We start from the raw sequence: 22,545 nt of genomic DNA on the forward strand, positions 1-22,545 counted from the left end.
TGATGGCAATGTAGAAGCTGCAAATTAGCTAAGCCTCTGGAGCAATGAGCTCTTACTCAGACCATTGTGACTTCTGCACCTCTCCAAGTATTGATGATAGATTTTCTGACGATAGGTCCGGCCCACCGGGGATTTGAGAATTGTCTAGTAATGACGGACCACTTCACTAAGTTCGTCGTTGTGACTCCGACATGTGACCAAACTGCCGAATCCGCAGCACATGCCATCTGCAGGAATTTCATTCAAGTGTACGGCTGCCTAAAGAGAATCCACTCCGATCAAGGTGCCTGTTTCCTAGGGCAAGTGATGGAAGAACTACATCGCCTGCACCGGATCGAAAAATCTCAAACAATGCCTTACCACCCTCAGGGAAATGGAGCATGTGAACAGTTCAATCGAACACTTATCCAGATGTTAAGGACACTAGAGGAAGATCGAAAGTCCTGGTGGCCTGAAACATAACTGCTCTCCTACATACAGTCCAAGTAATAACATCACTGCTCTCTTACATACAGTCAATGTAATGAAATCACTGCTGTCCTACATACAGTCAATGTAATGACATCACTGCTCTCCTACATACAGTCCAGGTAATGACATCACTGCTGTTCTACATACAGTCCATGTAATAACATAACTGCTCTCCTACCTACAGTCGATGTAATGACATCACTGCTCTCCTACCTACAGTCAATGTAATGACATCACAGCTCTCCTACCTACAGTCCAGGTAATGACATCACTGCTCTCCTACATACAGTCCAGGTAATGACATCACTGCTCTCCTACCTACAGTCAATGTAATGACATCACTGCTCTCCTGCCTACAGTCCAGGTAATGACATCACTGCTCTCCTTCCTACAGTCGAGGTAATGACATCACTGCGCTCCTACCTACAGTCCATGTAATGACATTACTGCTCTCCTACCTACAGTCCATGTAATGACATCACTGCTCTCCTACATACAGTCCATGTAATGACATCACTGCTCTCCTACATACAGTCAGGTAATGACATCACTGCTCTCCTACCTACAGTCCAGGTAATGACATCACTGCTCTACTTCCTACAGTCCATGTAATGACATCACTGCTCTCCTACCTACAGTCCATATAAGGACATCATTGCTCTCCTACATACAGTCCATGTAATGACATCACTGCTCTCCTACCTACAGTCAATGTAATTACATCACTGCTCTCCTACCTACAGTCCAGGTAATGACATCACTGCTCTCCTACATACAGTCCATGTAATGACATCACTGCTCTCCTACCTACAGTCCATGTAATGACATCACTGCTCTCCTACATACAGTCCATGTAATGGCATCACTGCTCTCCTACCTACATTCCATGTAATGACATCACAGATCTCCAACATACAGTCCAGGTAATGACATCACTGCTCTCCTACATACAGTCCAGGTAATGACATGACCGCTCTCCTACATACAATCAGGTAATGACATCACCGCTCTTCTACATACAGTCAAGTAATGACATCATCGCTCTCCTACATACAGTCCATGTAATGACATCACTGCTCTCCTACCTACAGTCAGGTAATGACATCACTGCTCTCCTACCTACAGTCCATGTAAGGACATCACCGCTCTCCTACCTCCAGTCCATGTAATGACATCACCGCTCTCCTACATACAGTCCAGGTAATGACATCACTGCTCTCCTACATACAGTCAGGTAATGACATCACTGCTCTCCTACATAGTCAGGTAATGACATCACCGCTCTCCTACATACAATCAGGTAAGGACATCACCGCTCTTCTACATACAGTCAGGTAATGACATCATCGCTCTCCTACACACAGTCCAGGTAATGACATCACTGCTCTCCTACACACAGTCAGGTAATGACATCACTGCTCTCCTACATACAGTCCAGGTAATGACATCACTGCTCTCCTACACACAGTCAGGTAATGACATCACTGCTCTCCTACATACAGTCCAGGTAGTGACATCACTGCTCTCCTACACACAGTCAGGTAATGACATCACTGCTCTCCTGCATACAGTCCATGTAATGACATCACTGCTCTCCTACATACAGTCCATGTAATGACATCACTGCTCTCCTACACACAGTCAGGTAATGACATCACCGCTCTCCAATATACAGTCCATGTAATGACATCACCGCTTTCCTATATACAGTCCACGTAATGACATCACTGCTCTCCTACATACAGTCAGGTAATGACATCACTGCTCTCCTACATACAGTCCATGTAAGCACAACACTGCTCTCCTACCTACAGTCCATGTAATGACATCACCGCTCTCCTACATACAGTCCGGGAAATGACATCACTGCTCTCCTACATAGTCAGGTAATGACATCACCGCTCTCCTACCTACAGTCCATGTAAGGACATCACTGCTCTCCTACCTACAGTCCATGTAATGACATCACTGCTCTCCTACCTACTGTCCATGTAATGACATCACTGCTCTCCTACCTACAGTCCATGTAATGACATCACTGCTCTCCTACATACAGTCCATGTAATGACATCACCGCTCTCCTACATACAGTCCAGGTAATGACATCACTGCTCTCCTACATAGTCAGGTAATGACATCACCGCTCTCCTACATACAGTCCATGTAATGATATCACTGCACTCCTACCTACAGTCCATGTAATGACATCACTGCTCTTCTACATACAGTCCATGTAATGACATCACTGCTCTCCTACCTACAGTCCATGTAATGACATTACTGCTCTCCTACCTACAGTCCATGTAATGACATCACTGCTCTCCTACATACAGTCCATGTAATGACATCACCGCTCTCCTACATACAGTCCATGTAATGACATCACTGCTCTCATACATACAGTCCAGGTAATGACATCACTGCTCTCCTACATACAGTCAGGTAATGACATCACTGCTCTCCTACATACAGTCCAGGTAATGACATCACTGCTCTCCTACATAGTCAGGTAATGACATCACCGCTCTCCTACACACAGTACATGTAATGATATCATGGCTCTCCTACCTACAGTCCATGTAATGACATCACTGCTCTTCTACATACAGTCCATGTAATGACATCACTGCTCTCCTGCATACAGTCCATGTAATGACATCACTGCTCTCCTACCTACAGTCCATGTAATGACATTACTGCTCTCCTACCTACAGTCCATGTAATGACATCACTGCTCTCCTACATACAGTCCATGTAATGACATCACCGCTCTCCTACATACAGTCCATGTAATGACATCACTGCTCTTCTACATACAGTCCATGTAATGACATCACTGCTCTCCTGCATACAGTCCATGTAATGACATCACTGCTCTCCTACCTACAGTCCATGTAATGACATTACTGCTCTCCTACCTACAGTCCATGTAATGACATCACTGCTCTCCTACATACAGTCCATGTAATGACATCACCGCTCTCCTACATACAGTCCATGTAATGACATCACTGCTCTCCTACCTACAGTCAGGTAATGACATCACGGCTCTCCTACCTACAGTCCATGTAATGACATCACTGCTCTTCTACATACAGTCCATGTAATGACATCACTGCTCTCCTGCATACAGTCCATGTAATGACATCACTGCTCTCCTACCTACAGTCCATGTAATGACATTACTGCTTGTCACGATATGGTATGAAATATCATAAGTTAGTTTCTTGCTAGCATGCGGGGGCTAAAACCCCCCTCTCTCTTTTTCTCTTTCCTTCCCTGTGTTTCGATCTGTCTGTGTAGAAGAGCTTGCCTTGTGGGGGAGTTTTATTGACGAAAGGTATTTACGACTGGCATAGCTGCAAGGGAAATTTGTACTAGCAGGAACTGTTAGAGAAACTTCTAGAACCATGCGGTCCTTTGTTCTGTTATTGTGAGATATTAGACAAACTATTTAGGATAGTAGAATGATAAATACATATTCTTGATCTCCATCGAAGCATCTACCCATCACTCTAAACACAGTCGTCTAACTCCATCGGGGGAAGAAGTAGGGATTGCTCTGTAAATAATAGGACATATTTGATCTCATAAGAAAGCTCATGTTAATACAAGCTGAATGCTGGGTGTGATATGATTCTGATATGTACTGGAACGGAGTTATAAGCATTAGACCAATTTGTATTCAAAGTACTCAGACTGAAAGGTAGGAGGATCTGGAAAAGCCAGCCCTTTCTGTGAGGTCACAGGCTGTAGGTTATAAAGTTGCTGGCAGGCTTCCAGGGGGGGAGTTGTGAGTTTTTACCTGAAGCGACCAGACTGCGAGTGCCAATGCACTGGGATAGATGGAAAGCTCTCCTAGCCTAGCCTGCAATGCAATGATCTGAGAATATGTGAGTGTTACCTTTTCTTCCTTTAATCCTTTTATTTTCATAATTACCTTGTACATATTTGCAATTGTCTCATTTGTAACATCTTTGTAAAATATTTTATAAACACTGCCTAAAAATCATTTATGGAGTATAATATTTAATACTAGTTCGTTCTTCCTGCCCTAAACCGTACCCTGTCTCTGAAGGGAATTACGCTACTATTTTGGGGGTTAGCTCCGGACCTGTTTGATCGGAGCTGGTGGCAGCTTACCGTGTGCCGGCTTTTTGGGGGGGTCACTGTAGCGACTGCGGCTTGATAATTATTGTTCCTGCCTGAGTGGGAGTAGTTATCGCGTTGCTGCAGTGCGCCCAATAGCCAGTACATAGCAGGCAGCCTTTCTGGCGACTAATTACCCCAGGTGCAGTACCTAATCTGACCTGAGAGTAAGGGGGGCGCCAGAGAGCTGCAAGTGTTAAGTGGAACTGTAAGCGGGATAGACACAAATCCCTGCAGTTCATGGTATACTGAAGAGCAGTGGGATACCTAAAATAAGCCCCTGCTGTAAACTAAGAGGTCAATAGCCTCGTGTGTGTTTTTTTTCATCACATTGTGGCAGTGGAGGGATAACTAGGATAAGCCCCCCTGCACATGTGATAGCCGTCTGCTGGTCTAAAGTCACCCCAATCCGTGACATATGGTGGGCAGCGGCTAAGGGATCTTGACAATTGGTGACAGTCACGGTGTGAATCGTGACATATTGGTGGCAGCGCGGTGGGATATTAGAGCATTAGTGATTTGGTTTGAGCAATCATTCCTCTCACTAAAAACTTGCAGAAAGTTCTTGCGAGAACTCTGCGCAAATAAGTTTGGAGAACGAACTCAGTGTTTATTAGTTGCGAGACAATTGTGTACTGGTAATTATCCCCTCCCTTTCTCTTTGTTTTTCTATTCTCTCTTTTATTTGGCAACCATGGTTGGGCTAGGAGAAGCCTTCTATGAACAGCAGACCAGAGACACCCTTGTTGCCTTATGCAAGTCACAGCACATTGACTATGCAAGCAAAAGCAAAAGCGAACTGGTCGCAGCCCTGATGCAATGGGAAGCCGCTCTAGACCACTCACAGAGCCCAGAGGCCGCAGAAGCCGGCACAAGCGAACATGGTGCTGCCGCAGAGGTCCAACCACAGAATACGGGCCCTACTGGCAACCAAGGGGGCGCAGACCTCCTCCTGCAGCTGGCTCTGCAACAATGCCCCGCAGATGACCTAGAGAGACGTCTGCAGCTGATCCAGCAATACCAAGAGCGAGCCGAGCGAGAGGCCCGAGCAGAGCGAGAGGCCCAGCGAGCCGAGCGAGAGGCCCGAGCAGAGCGAGAGGCCCAGCGAGCCGAGCGAGAGGCCCAAGCGCAGCGGGAGTACCAGCTGCAGATGGCCCAACTGCAAATGCAGGGGTCGCCTCAGAGCCGTGAGTCCAGCAGCGCTCAGACACCAAAGCCCCGGCCCGACCACTTTCCGGTTATGGAAAAGGATGGGGACTTGGACACTTTTCTGCGGGCCTTTGAGAAAGCCTGCAGGCAGTACCAGCTGCCTACACAAGAATGGGCACGGTATCTGACACCAGGGCTGAGAGGAAAAGCTCTGGAAGCGTTTGCTGCACTCCCTCAAGAACAAGATGGTGACTATGAGGCCATCAAGCAGGCTCTGATAGCGAAGTACCAGCTTACACCTGAGGTGTACCGTAAAAAGTTTCGGACCCTCCAACGTGGCCCACACGACAGTTACAGTGATGTGGTGCATGGACTGGGGACCCACTTTGACCAGTGGACCCAAGGACTGTCAGTGACCACCTTTGCACAGCTGCGAGACCTGATGATCAAAGACCAGTTCTTCCGTCTTTGCCCAACTGAGGTGCGACAGTTCGTGATGGACAGAGAACCCAAAGACGTGACGAAAGCAGCGCAGATTGCCGATGCCTATGAGGCCAACCGTAGATCGGAAGTGCGGAAGCCAGTCACCTCCAGCTGGAGAGGGGGTAAGCCTGCATCCAACGCCAGTACCCCTGCCAGCCAACACACCAGAGGTCCTGTCCCCGTGGCCAACAGCACCAGACCTACCACCGAACTTCGCCAGTGTTACCACTGCAGGCAGACTGGACACCTCAGTCACCAATGTCCAGCCAAGCAGAAGAACCCCTCATCCCAGGCCCCAGGGCCTAATGCAGCTGTTCTTTTGATGGGTGGTGTGGTTGGGAGGGTGTGTGACAACGTACAGCCCGTCACTGTGGGAGGTCGTGTTGCTACCGGCCTCAAGGACACCGGGGCTGAACGAACCCTCATCCGACCCGAACTGGCGGCCCCTGAAGAAATCATTCCGGGGAAAACCCTAACTGTCACTGGGATTGGGGGCATCAGCTGTCCCTTACCGATGGCCCGGGTTTTTATTGATTGGGGTGCCGGGAGCGGGGTGAAAGAAGTGGGGCTGTCTGATAATTTGCCCACTGATGTTTTGTTGGGGACTGATTTGGGGAGGTTGTTTGCATACTACGTCCCTGACACCCCTCCCCAATCTGCTAATAAGGGTAACGTTAACCCTGATGATGATGATGATGATGGGAAATCGCATGTGTTACCTGACCATGCTTTATCTTGTAATGATGCATCTGTTAACCATTTTTTCCCTAGGATTGATGGTGAAAATGTTGTACCTGTGCCAACTGTACCTGATAACGCTGTTTCTATGAAAGTTGATGTGTCCGTAGGTACAGGAGTGCTCAGCCACGTCGCTCTGCGGAGTGAGACGGCTGAGGAACCCCTAGCAGGGGCAAGTGTCGGTGCTACCGGAAACGGGGAAATACATGGGAACCGTGAGGAAGGTGATGCCATGCAATTGACCAGTGCCACCGAGGAAGGTAACTGGCCCATAAGTAGCAATGCTCCTGAGGTAATGGGGGTGGATGGGGAGGTAGAGCCCATAGCAGCGTCGGCTGTTGGGTCTGTAGAAATCCCCGGGGAGACAGCCTACGTAGCTGCTGTCACCCGCAGTCAGAGTGCCCGGAACGCAGATAACTGTCTGCCTCCCGGACCCTCCTCAGTCATCAGTATGATTGAACCAGAGGTGGACCCAGAACAGGTCCCAGAGGGCTCCCGTGGGGAAGGGACCCTAACGTCACTTCTGGCTTCCCCTAGCCAGGAGTTTAAGGCCGCTCTGCACACAGATGCGAGCCTAGAGAGTTTGAGACAACTCGCCGGGACGTCATTCTCTGAAACTGATAAGGAGAAGGTGTTCTGGGAAGAAGGAAGGTTGTACCGGGAGACAGTACCCGGAGAATCACAAAAGGAGTGGTTGAGGGAAAGACAGCTGGTCGTCCCACAGCAATTCCGGGGTGAGTTGTTGCGGATTGCCCATGAGATCCCGCTAGCTGGACACTTGGGGATCAGCAAAACTAAGGCCCGGCTGTCTCAACACTTCTATTGGCCTAAGATGGGGACAGATGTGTCAAACTACTGCCGCTCCTGTGTCACCTGTCAAAGAGTGGGGAAGGCGGGGCCTGCTCTTAAGGCTCCCCTGATCCCTTTGCCAGTGATAGAGGAGCCTTTCCAGAGGATTGCGGTGGACATTGTGGGCCCGCTGGCCGTCTCCAGCAGCTCTGGAAATCGATTTATTCTTACTGCGGTAGACTACGCTACCCGGTACCCAGAGGCAGTAGCTCTGTCGTCAACTAGGGCAGATAAGGTGGCGGATGCCCTGTTGGCCATCTTTTCACGGGTAGGATTTCCCAGGGAAATGCTTACTGATCGAGGGACCCAATTTATGTCTCACCTAATGGAGGCTCTCTGTAAGAAAATGCAGGTGAAGCACCTGGTATCGAGTGCGTATCACCCACAGACCAATGGCTTGTGTGAACGTTTCAATGGTACCCTCAAACAGATGCTACGCATGCTGGTTGAGACACAACGGCGCGAATGGGAGCGGTACCTCCCACACCTGCTATTCGCTTACAGAGAGGTTCCGCAGGCCTCGACGGGGTTCTCCCCCTTCGAGCTCCTGTACAGCAGGCGAGTCCGGGGACCCCTTGGGTTGGTAAGAGAATCCTAGGAAGAGGAGCCGAACCCTTCTGAAGTGTCCATAGTGGAGTATGTCATGCGCTTCCGTGACAAGATGCAGACCTTGACGCAGTTGGTGCATGACAACATGACGCAGGCTCAGGCTGATCAGAAGCACTGGTACGACCAGAACGCCCGGGAGCGGACCTACCACGTGGGTCAAACGGTGTGGGTGCTGGTTCCTGTACCAACGGATAAGCTTCAGGCAGCCTGGGAGGGCCCGTACGTCGTCCACCAACAGCTCAACCCGGTCACCTATGTGGTCACGCTTGACCACACTCGGGGTAGGCGAAAGGCCTTTCACGTCAACATGATGAAAGCTCATCACGAACGTGAACCTTTCGTCCTACCGGTCTGCAGCGCACCTGAAGAAGGGGAGGAAGACACCCTCCTGGACATGCTGGCCCAAGCCAAGGCCCATGGGTCCATTGAGGACGTGGAGGTAAGCGCCTCGCTAGATGAACCACAGCGGTTGCAGTTGCAAACCATGCTGGAACCCTTCCGGGTCGTGTTCTCCAACCGGCCTGGAAGGACTGAGTTAGCCGTCCACTACGGCGAACACCCTATCGAATCTCTGACCAGGTGCAGCAGATTATGCGCCAGGAGATCGATGAGATGTTACAGCTGGGGGTGATTCGACGGTCAAAGAGCGCGTGGGCCTCACCTGTAGTTCTCGTGCCAAAGAAGGACCGGACCACCCGGTTCTGCGTGGACTACAGGGGGCTCAACGCCATTACAGCCTCTGACGCGCACCCAATGCCACGCATCGAAGAGCTGCTTGAGAAGCTAGCGGGCGCAAAATACCTGACAATAATGGATCTGAGTCGCGGATACTGGCAGATTCCCCTGAGCCCCGAGGCGCAGGAGAAGTCCGCCTTTATCACGCCCTTTGGACTGTACGAGTCCACGGTCATGCCCTTCGGCATGAAGAATGCCCCTGCCACTTTCCAGCGGATGGTCAATCTCCTGCTTCAGGGACTGGAGAAGTACGCCGTGGCGTACTTAGATGACATTGCCATCTTCAGTCCCTCCTGGGATGAACACCTGCAGCATCTCGAGGAGGTGCTCGGGCGAATTCACCGAGCAGGACTGACTATCAAGCCGGGAAAGTGCCAGATGGGCATGAGGGAGGTTCACTATCTGGGGCACCGGGTAGGCGGAAACACCCTAAAACCAGAGCCTGACAAAGTGGGCGTGATCGTGAACTGGCCCACTCCCAGGACCAAGAAACATGTGATGTCCTTCCTGGGCACTGCAGGGTACTATAGGCGCTTCGTGCAGCACTATAGTAGCCTGGCAAAACCTTTGACGGACCTCACCAGGAAGAAGCTACCCCACATCATCAACTGGACAGATGGCTGTGAGGGGGCCTTCCAGGCGTTGAAAACAGCACTGTGCAACGCCCCTGTGTTGAAAGCAGTCGACAGCAGTCGACCGTTCTTGGTACAGACCGACGCCAGCGAGTTTGGCCTTGGTGCTGTGCTCAGCCAGGTTGACTCGGAGGACCAAGAGCACCCCGTGTTGTACCTGAGCCGGAAACTTTTGCCGAGGGAAGTGGCCTACTCCACCATTGAGAAGGAGTGCCTGGCCATAGTCTGGGCCCTGCAGCGCTTGCAGCCCTACTTGTACGGTCGCACCTTCACCGTGGTGACCGACCACAACCCTCTGCGCTGGCTAAGCACCATGTGTGGAACCAATGGCAGGTTGCTGCGCTGGAGCCTTGCCCTTCAGCAATTTGACTTCACCATTAAACACAAAGCGGGCAGAGAGCATGGGAATGCAGATGGACTCTCCCGCCAGGGTGAACCCACGGAGGTGCGCATGGAGGCATACCGAGAGGTTCTGCCGCCGTAGCGCACGCCAAAAGGGGGAGGTGTCACGATATGGTATGAAATATCATAAGTTAGTTTCTTGCTAGCATGCGGGGGCTAAAACCCCCCTCTCTCTTTTTCTCTTTCCTTCCCTGTGTTTCGATCTGTCTGTGTAGAAGAGCTTGCCTTGTGGGGGAGTTTTATTGATGAAAGGTATTTACGACTGGCATAGCTGCAAGGGAAATTTGTACTAGCAGGAACTGTTAGAGAAACTTCTAGAACCATGCGGTCCTTTGTTCTGTTATTGTGAGATATTAGACAAACTATTTAGGATAGTAGAATGATAAATACATATTCTTGATCTCCATCGAAGCATCTACCCATCACTCTAAACACAGTCGTCTAACTCCATCGGGGGAAGAAGTAGGGATTGCTCTGTAAATAATAGGACATATTTGATCTCATAAGAAAGCTCATGTTAATACAAGCTGAATGCTGGGTGTGATATGATTCTGATATGTACTGGAACGGAGTTATAAGCATTAGACCAATTTGTATTCAAAGTACTCAGACTGAAAGGTAGGAGGATCTGGAAAAGCCAGCCCTTTCTGTGAGGTCACAGGCTGTAGGTTATAAAGTTGCTGGCAGGCTTCCAGGGGGGGAGTTGTGAGTTTTTACCTGAAGCGACCAGACTGCGAGTGCCAATGCACTGGGATAGATGGAAAGCTCTCCTAGCCTAGCCTGCAATGCAATGATCTGAGAATATGTGAGTGTTACCTTTTCTTCCTTTAATCCTTTTATTTTCATAATTACCTTGTACATATTTGCAATTGTCTCATTTGTATCATCTTTGTAAAATATTTTATAAACACTGCCTAAAAATCAATTATGGAGTATAATATTTAATACTAGTTCGTTCTTCCTGCCCTAAACCGTACCCTGTCTCTGAAGGGAATTACGCTACTATTTTGGGGGTTAGCTCCGGACCTGTTTGATCGGAGCTGGTGGCAGCTTACCGTGTGCCGGCTTTTTGGGGGGGTCACTGTAGCGACTGCGGCTTGATAATTATTGTTCCTGCCTGAGTGGGAGTAGTTATCGCGTTGTTGCAGTGCGCCCAATAGCCAGTACATAGCAGGCAGCCTTTCTGGCGACTAATTACCCCAGGTGCAGTACCTAATCTGACCTGAGAGTAAGGGGGGCGCCAGAGAGCTGCAAGTGTTAAGTGGAACTGTAAGCGGGATAGACACAAATCCCTGCAGTTCATGGTATACTGAAGAGCAGTGGGATACCTAAAATAAGCTCCTGCTGTAAACTAAGAGGTCAATAGCCTCGTGTGTGTTTTTTTTTCATCACATTGTGGCAGTGGAGGGATAACTAGGATAAGCCCCCCTGCACATGTGATAGCCGTCTGCTGGTCTAAAGTCACCCCAATCCGTGACATATGGTGGGCAGCGGCTAAGGGATCTTGACAATTGGTGACAGTCACGGTGTGAATCGTGACACTGCTCTCCTACCTACAGTCCATGTAATGACATCACTGCTCTCCTACATACAGTCCATGTAATGACATCACCGCTCTCCTACATACAGTCCATGTAATGACATGACTGCTCTCCTACCTACAGTCAGGTAATGACATCACTGCTCTCCTACATACAGGCCAGGTAATGACATCACTGCTCTCCTACCTACAGTCCAGGTAATGACATCACTGCTCTCCTACATACAGTCCAGGTAATGACATCACTGCTCTCCTACCTACAGTCCAGGTAATGAGATCACTGCTATCCTACATACAGTCCAGGTAATGACATCACTGCTCTCCTACATACAGTCAGGTAATGACATCACTGCTCTCCTACATACAGTCCATGTAATGACATCACTGCTCTCCTACATAGAGTCAGGTAATGACATTACTGCTCTCCTACATACAGTCCATGTAATGACATCACTGCTCTCCTACCTACAGTCAGGTAATGACATCACTGCTCTCCTACATACAGTCCAGGTAATGACATCACTGCTCTCCTACCTACAGTCCAGGTAATGACATCACTGCTCTCCTAAATACAGTCCAGGTAATGACATCACTGCTCTCCTACATACAGTCCATGTAATGACATCACTGCTCTCCTACATACAGTCCATGTAATGACATCACTGCTCTCCTACATACAGTCCAGGTAATGACATCATTGCTCTCCTACATACAGTCCATGTAATGACATCACTGCTCTCCTACATACAGTCCAGGTAATGACATCACTGCTCTCCTACATACAGTAAGGTAATGACATCACTGGTCTCCTACATACAGTCCATGTAATGACATCACTGCTCTCCTACATACAGTCCAGGTAATGACATCACTGCTCTCCTACCTACATTCCAGGTAATGACATCACTGCTCTCCTACCTACAGTCCAGGTAATGACATCACTGCTCTCCTACCTACAGTCCAGGTAATGAAATCACTGATCTCCTACCTACAGTCCAGATAATGACATCACTGCTCTCCTACCTACAGTCCATGTAATGACATCACTGCTCTCCTACATACAGTCAGGTAATGACATCACCGCTCTCCTATATACAGTCCAGGTAATGACATCACCACTCTCCTACATACAGTCCAGGTAATGACATCACTGCTCTCCTACCTGCTGTCCATGTAATGACATCACTGCTCTCCTACCTACTGTCCATGTAATGACATCACTGCTCTCCTACCTACAGTCCATGTAATGACATCACTGCTCTCCTACATACAGTCCATGTAATGACATCACCGCTCTCCTACATACAGTCCAGGTAATGACATCACTGCTCTCCTACATAGTCAGGTAATGACATCACCGCTCTCCTACATACAATCCATGTAATGATATCACTGCTCTCCTACATACAGTCCAGGTAATGACATCACCGCTCTCCTACATACAGTCCATGTAATGACATCACTGCTCTCCTACATACAGTCCAGGTAATGACATCACTGCTCTCCTACCTACAGTCCAGGTAATGAGATCACTGCTATCCTACATACAGTCCAGGTAATGACATCACTGCTCTCCTACATACAGTCAGGTAATGACATCACTGCTCTCCTACATACAGTCCATGTAATGACATCACTGCTCTCCTACATAGAGTCAGGTAATGACATTACTGCTCTACTACATACAGTCCATGTAATGACATCACTGCTCTCCTACCTACAGTCAGGTAATGACATCACTGCTCTCCTACATACAGTCCAGGTAATGACATCACTGCTCTCCTACCTACAGTCCAGGTAATGACATCACTGCTCTCCTAAATACAGTCCAGGTAATGACATCACTGCTCTCCTACATACAGTCCATGTAATGACATCACTGCTCTCCTACATACAGTCCATGTAATGACATCACTGCTCTCCTACATACAGTCCAGGTAATGACATCATTGCTCTCCTACATACAGTCCATGTAATGACATCACTGCTCTCCTACATACAGTCCAGGTAATGACATCACTGCTCTCCTAAATACAGTAAGGTAATGACATCACTGGTCTCCTACATACAGTCCATGTAATGACATCACTGCTCTCCTACATACAGTCCAGGTAATGACATCACTGCTCTCCTACCTACATTCCAGGTAATGACATCACTGCTCTCCTACCTACAGTCCAGGTAATGACATCACTGCTCTCCTACCTACAGTCCAGGTAATGAAATCACTGATCTCCTACCTACAGTCCAGATAATGACATCACTGCTCTCCTACCTACAGTCCATGTAATGACATCACTGCTCTCCTACATACAGTCAGGTAATGACATCACCGCTCTCCTATATACAGTCCAGGTAATGACATCACCACTCTCCTACATACAGTCCAGGTAATGACATCACTGCTCTCCTACCTGCTGTCCATGTAATGACATCACTGCTCTCCTACCTACTGTCCATGTAATGACATCACTGCTCTCCTACCTACAGTCCATGTAATGACATCACTGCTCTCCTACATACAGTCCATGTAATGACATCACCGCTCTCCTACATACAGTCCAGGTAATGACATCACTGCTCTCCTACATAGTCAGGTAATGACATCACCGCTCTCCTACATACAATCCATGTAATGATATCACTGCTCTCCTACATACAGTCCAGGTAATGACATCACCGCTCTCCTACATACAGTCCATGTAATGACATCACTGCTCTCCTACATACAGTCCAGGTAATGACATCACTGCTCTCCTACATACAGTCAGGTAATGACATCACTGCTCTCCTACATACAGTCCAGGTAATGACATCACTGCTCTCCTACATAGTCAGGTAATGACATCACCGCTCTCCTACATACAGTCCATGTAATGATATCACTGCTCTCCTACCTACAGTCCATGTAATGACATCACTGCTCTTCTACATACAATCCATGTAATGACATCACTGCTCTCCTGCATACAGTCCATGTAATGACATCACTGCTCTCCTACCTACAGTCCAGGTAATGACATCACTGCTCTCCTACATACAGTCCAGGTAATGACATCACTGCTCTCCTACCTACAGTCCAGGTAATGAGATCACTGCTATCCTACATACAGTCCAGGTAATGACATCACTGCTCTCCTACATACAGTCAGGTAATGACATCACTGCTCTCCTACATACAGTCCATGTAATGACATCACTGCTCTCCTACATAGAGTCAGGTAATGACATTACTACTCTCCTACATACAGTCCATGTAATGACATCACTGCTCTCCTACCTACAGTCAGGTAATGACATCACTGCTCTCCTACATACAGTCCAGGTAATGACATCACTGCTCTCCTACCTACAGTCCAGGTAATGACATCACTGCTCTCCTAAATACAGTCCAGGTAATGACATCACTGCTCTCCTACATACAGTAAGGTAATGACATCACTGCTCTCCTACATACAGTCCATGTAATGACATCACTGCTCTCCTACATACAGTCCAGGTAATGACATCACTGCTCTCCTACCTACATTCCAGGTAATGACATCACTGCTCTCCTACCTACAGTCCAGGTAATGACATCACTGCTCTCCTACCTACAGTCCAGGTAATGAAATCACTGATCTCCTACCTACAGTCCAGGTAATGACATCACTGCTCTCCTACCTACAGTCCATGTTATGACATCACTGCTCTCCTACATACAGTCAGGTAATGACATCACCGCTCTCCTATATACAGTCCAGGTAATGACATCACCGCTCTCCTACATACAGTCCAGGTAATGACATCACTGCTCTCCTACCTACTGTCCATGTAATGACATCACTGCTCTCCTACCTACTGTCCATGTAATGACATCACTGCTCTCCTACCTACAGTCCATGTAATGACATCACTGCTCTCCTACATACAGTCCATGTAATGACATCACCGCTCTCCTACATACAGTCCAGGTAATGACATCACTGCTCTCCTACATAGTCAGGTAATGACATCACTGCTCTCCTACATACAGTCCATGTAATGATATCACTGCTCTCCTACATACAGTCCAGGTAATGACATCACCGCTCTCCTACATACAGTCCATGTAATGACATCACTGCTCTCCTACATACAGTCCAGGTAATGACATCACTGCTCTCCTACATACAGTCAGGTAATGACATCACTGCTCTCCTACATACAGTCCAGGTAATGACATCACTGCTCTCCTACATAGTCAGGTAATGACATCACCGCTCTCCTACATACAGTCCTTGTAATGATATCACTGCTCTCCTACCTACAGTCCATGTAATGACATCACTGCTCTTCTACATACAATCCATGTAATGACATCACTGCTCTCCTGCATACAGTCCATGTAATGACATCACTGCTCTCCTACCTACAGTCCAGGTAATGACATCACTGCTCTCCTACATACAGTCCAGGTAATGACATCACTGCTCTCCTACCTACAGTCCAGGTAATGAGATCACTGCTATCCTACATACAGTCCAGGTAATGACATCACTGCTCTCCTACATACAGTCAGGTAATGACATCACTGCTCTCCTACATACAGTCCATGTAATGACATCACTGCTCTCCTACATAGAGTCAGGTAATGACATTACTGCTCTCCTACATACAGTCCATGTAATGACATCACTGCTCTCCTACCTACAGTCAGGTAATGACATCACTGCTCTCCTACATACAGTCCAGGTAATGACATCACTGCTCTCCTACCTACAGTCCAGGTGATGACATTACTGCTCTCCTAAATACAGTCCAGGTAATGACATCACTGCTCTCCTACATACAGTAAGGTAATGACATCACTGCTCTCCTACATACAGTCCATGTAATGACATCACTGCTCTCCTACATACAGTCCAGGTAATGACATCACTGCTCTCCTACCTACATTCCAGGTAATGACATCACTGCTCTCCTACCTACAGTCCAGGTAATGACATCACTGCTCTCCTACATACAGTCCAGGTAATGAAATCACTGATCTCCTACCTACAGTCCAGGTAATGACATCACTGCTCTCCTACATACAGTCCAGGTAATGACATCACTGCTCTCCTACATACAGTCCATGTAATGACATCACTGCTCTCCTACATACAGTCAGGTAATGACATCACCGCTCTCCTATATACAGTCCAGGTAATGACATCACCGCTCTCCTACATACAGTCCAGGTAATGACATCACTGCTCTCCTACATACAGTCCATGTAATGACATCACTGCTCTCCTACATACAGTCAGGTAATGACATCACCGCTCTCCTATATACAGTCCAGGTAATGACATCACCGCTCTCCTACATACAGTCCAGGTAATGACATCACTGCTCTCCTACCTACTGTCCATGTAATGACATCACTGCTCTCCTACCTACTGTCCATGTAATGACATCACTGCTCTCCTACCTACAGTCTATGTAATGACATCACTGCTCTCCTACATACAGTCCATGTAATGACATCACCGCTCTCCTACATACAGTCCAGGTAATGACATCACTGCTCTCCTACCTACAGTCAGGTAATGACATCACGGCTCTCCTACCTACAGTCCATGTAATGACATCACTGCTCTTCTACATACAGTCCATGTAATGACATCACTGCTCTCCTGCATACAGTCCATGTAATGACATCACTGCTCTCCTACCTACAGTCCATGTAATGACATTACTGCTCTCCTACCTACAGTCCATGTAATGACATCACTGCTCTCCTACATACAGTCCATGTAATGACATCACCGCTCTCCTACATACAGTCCATGTAATGACATCACTGCTCTCCTACCTACAGTCAGGTAATTACATCACTGCTCTCCTACATACAGGCCAGGTAATGACATCACTGCTCTCCTACCTACAGTCCAGGTAATGACATCACTGCTCTCCTACATACAGTCCAGGTAATGACATCACTGCTCTCCTACCTACAGTCCAGGTAATGAGATCACTGCTATCCTACATACAGTCCAGGTAATGACATCACTGCTGTCCTACATACAGTCAGGTAATGACATCACTGCTCTCCTACATAGAGTCAGGTAATGACATTACTGCTCTCCTACTTACAGTCCAGGTAATGACATCACCGCTCTCCTACATACAGTCCATGTAATGACATCACTGCTCTCCTACATACAGTCCAGGTAATGACATCACTGCTCTCCTACATACAGTCAGGTAATGACATCACTGCTCTCCTACATACAGTCCAGGTAATGACATCACTGCTCTCCTACATAGTCAGGTAATGACATCACCGCTCTCCTACATACAGTCCTTGTAATGATATCACTGCTCTCCTACCTACAGTCCATGTAATGACATCACTGCTCTTCTACATACAATCCATGTAATGACATCACTGCTCTCCTGCATACAGTCCATGTAATGACATCACTGCTCTCCTACCTACAGTCCAGGTAATGACATCACTGCTCTCCTACCTACAGTCCAGGTAATGACATCACTGCTCTCCTACCTACAGTCCAGGTAATGAGATCACTGCTATCCTACATACAGTCCAGGTAATGACATCACTGCTCTCCTACATACAGTCAGGTAATGACATCACTGCTCTCCTACATACAGTCCATGTAATGACATCACTGCTCTCCTACATAGAGTCAGGTAATGACATTACTGCTCTCCTACATACAGTCCATGTAATGACATCACTGCTCTCCTACCTACAGTCAGGTAATGACATCACTGCTCTTCTACATACAGTCCAGGTAATGACATCACTGCTCTCCTACCTACAGTCCAGGTGATGACATTACTGCTCTCCTAAATACAGTCCAGGTAATGACATCACTGCTCTCCTACATACAGTAAGGTAATGACATCACTGCTCTCCTACATACAGTCCATGTAATGACATCACTGCTCTCCTACATACAGTCCAGGTAATGACATCACTGCTCTCCTACCTACATTCCAGGTAATGACATCACTGCTCTCCTACCTACAGTCCAGGTAATGACATCACTGCTCTCCTACATACAGTCCAGGTAATGAAATCACTGATCTCCTACCTACAGTCCAGGTAATGACATCACTGCTCTCCTACATACATTCCAGGTAATGACATCACTGCTCTCCTACATACAGTCCATGTAATGACATCACTGCTCTCCTACATACAGTCAGGTAATGACATCACCGCTCTCCTATATACAGTCCAGGTAATGACATCACCGCTCTCCTACATACAGTCCAGGTAATGACATCACTGCTCTCCTACATACAGTCCATGTAATGACATCACTGCTCTCCTACATACAGTCAGGTAATGACATCACCGCTCTCCTATATACAGTCCAGGTAATGACATCACCGCTCTCCTACATACAGTCCAGGTAATGACATCACTGCTCTCCTACCTACTGTCCATGTAATGACATCACTGCTCTCCTACCTACTGTCCATGTAATGACATCACTGCTCTCCTACCTACAGTCTATGTAATGACATCACTGCTCTCCTACATACAGTCCATGTAATGACATCACCGCTCTCCTACATACAGTCCAGGTAATGACATCACTGCTCTCCTACCTACAGTCAGGTAATGACATCACGGCTCTCCTACCTACAGTCCATGTAATGACATCACTGCTCTTCTACATACAGTCCATGTAATGACATCACTGCTCTCCTGCATACAGTCCATGTAATGACATCACTGCTCTCCTACCTACAGTCCATGTAATGACATTACTGCTCTCCTACCTACAGTCCATGTAATGACATCACTGCTCTCCTACATACAGTCCATGTAATGACATCACCGCTCTCCTACATACAGTCCATGTAATGACATCACTGCTCTCCTACCTACAGTCAGGTAATTACATCACTGCTCTCCTACATACAGGCCAGGTAATGACATCACTGCTCTCCTACCTACAGTCCAGGTAATGACATCACTGCTCTCCTACATACAGTCCAGGTAATGACATCACTGCTCTCCTACCTACAGTCCAGGTAATGAGATCACTGCTATCCTACATACAGTCCAGGTAATGACATCACTGCTGTCCTACATACAGTCAGGTAATGACATCACTGCTCTCCTACATACAGTCCATGTAATGACATCACTGCTCTCCTACATAGAGTCAGGTAATGACATTACTGCTCTCCTACATACAGTCCATGTAATGACATCACTGCTCTCCTACCTACAGTCAGGTAATGACATCACTGCTCTCCTACATACAGTCCAGGTAATGACATCACTGCTCTCCTACCTACAGTCCAGGTAATGACATCACTGCTCTCCTAAATACAGTCCAGGTAATGACATCACTGCTCTCCTACATACAGTCCATGTAATGACATCACTGCTCTCCTACATACAGTCCATGTAATGACATCACTGCTCTCCTACATACAGTCCAGGTAATGACATCATTGCTCTCCTACATACAGTCCATGTAATGACATCACTGCTCTCCTACATACAGTCCAGGTAATGACATCACTGCTCTCCTACATACAGTAAGGTAATGACATCACTGCTCTCCTACATACAGTCCATGTAATGACATCACTGCTCTCCTACATACAGTCCAGGTAATGACATCACTGCTCTCCTACCTACATTCCAGGTAATGACATCACTGCTCTCCTACCTACAGTCCAGGTAATGACATCACTGCTCTCCTACCTACAGTCCAGGTAATGAAATCACTGATCTCCTACCTACAGTCCAGATAATGACATCACTGCTCTCCTACCTACAGTCCATGTAATGACATCACTGCTCTCCTACATACAGTCAGGTAATGACATCACCGCTCTCCTATATACAGTCCAGGTAATGACATCACCGCTCTCCTACATACAGTCCAGGTAATGACATCACTGCTCTCCTACCTACTGTCCATGTAATGACATCACTGCTCTCCTACCTACTGTCCATGTAATGACATCACTGCTCTCCTACCTACAGTCCATGTAATGACATCACTGCTCTCCTACATACAGTCCATGTAATGATATCACTGCTCTCCTACATACAGTCCATGTAATGACATCACCGCTCTCCTACATACAGTCCAGGTAATGACATCACTGCTCTCCTACATAGTCAGGTAATGACATCACCGCTCTCCTACATACAATCCATGTAATGATATCACTGCTCTCCTACATACAGTCCAGGTAATGACATCACCGCTCTCCTACATACAGTCCATGTAATGACATCACTGCTCTCCTACATACAGTCCAGGTAATGACATCACTGCTCTCCTACATACAGTCAGGTAATGACATCACTGCTCTAATACATACAGTCCAGGTAATGACATCACTGCTCTCCTACATAGTCAGGTAATGACATCACTGCTCTCCTACATACAGTCCAGGTAATGACATCACTGCTCTCCTACCTACAGACCAGGTAATGAGATCACTGCTATCCTACATACAGTCCAGGTAATGACATCACTGCTCTCCTACATACAGTCAGGTAATGACATCACTGCTCTCCTACATACAGTCCATGTAATGATATCACTGCTCTCCTACCGACAGTCCATGTAATGACATCACTGCTCTTCTACATACAATCCATGTAATGACATCACTGCTCTCCTGCATACAGTCCATGTAATGACATCACTGCTCTCCTACCTACAGTCCAGGTAATGACATCACTGCTCTCCTACATACAGTCCAGGTAATGACATCACTGCTCTCCTACCTACAGTCCAGGTAATGAGATCACTGCTATCCTACATACAGTCCAGGTAATGACATCACTGCTCTCCTACATACAGTCAGGTAATGACATCACTGCTCTCCTACATACAGTCCATGTAATGACATCACTGCTCTCCTACCTACAGTCAGGTAATGACATCACTGCTCTCCTACATACAGTCCAGGTAATGACATCACTGCTCTCCTACCTACAGTCCAGGTAATGACATCACTGCTCTCCTAAATACAGTCCAGGTAATGACATCACTGCTCTCCTACATACAGTAAGGTAATGACATCACTGCTCTCCTACATACAGTCCATGTAATGACATCACTGCTCTCCTACATACAGTCCAGTTAATGACATCACTGCTCTCCTACCTACATTCCAGGTAATGACATCACTGCTCTCCTACCTACAGTCCAGGTAATGACATCACTGCTCTCCTACCTACAGTCCAGGTAATGAAATCACTGATCTCCTACCTACAGTCCAGGTAATGACATCACTGCTCTCCTACCTACAGTCCATGTAATGACATCACTGCTCTCCTACATACAGTCAGGTAATGACATCACCGCTCTCCTATATACAGTCCAGGTAATGACATCACCGCTCTCCTACATACAGTCCAGGTAATGACATCACTGCTCTCCTACCTACTGTCCATGTATTGACATCACTGCTCTCCTACCTACTGTCCATGTAATGACATCACTGCTCTCCTACCTACAGTCCATGTAATGACATCACTGCTCTCCTACATACAGTCCATGTAATGACATCACCGCTTTCCTACATACAGTCCAGGTAATGACATCACTGCTCTCCTACATAGTCAGGTAATGACATCACCGCTCTCCTACATACAGTCCATGTAATGATATCACTGCTCTCCTACATACAGTCAGGTAATGACATCACTGCTCTCCTACATACAGTCCAGGTAATGACATCACCGCTCTCCTACATACAGTCCATGTAATGATATCACTGCTCTCCTACCTACAGTCCATGTAATGACATCACTGCTCTTCTACA

The sequence above is a fragment of the Ranitomeya variabilis genome, chromosome 1 (assembly GCF_051348905.1).
Source record: "Ranitomeya variabilis isolate aRanVar5 chromosome 1, aRanVar5.hap1, whole genome shotgun sequence".
Taxonomy (NCBI): domain Eukaryota; kingdom Metazoa; phylum Chordata; class Amphibia; order Anura; family Dendrobatidae; genus Ranitomeya; species Ranitomeya variabilis.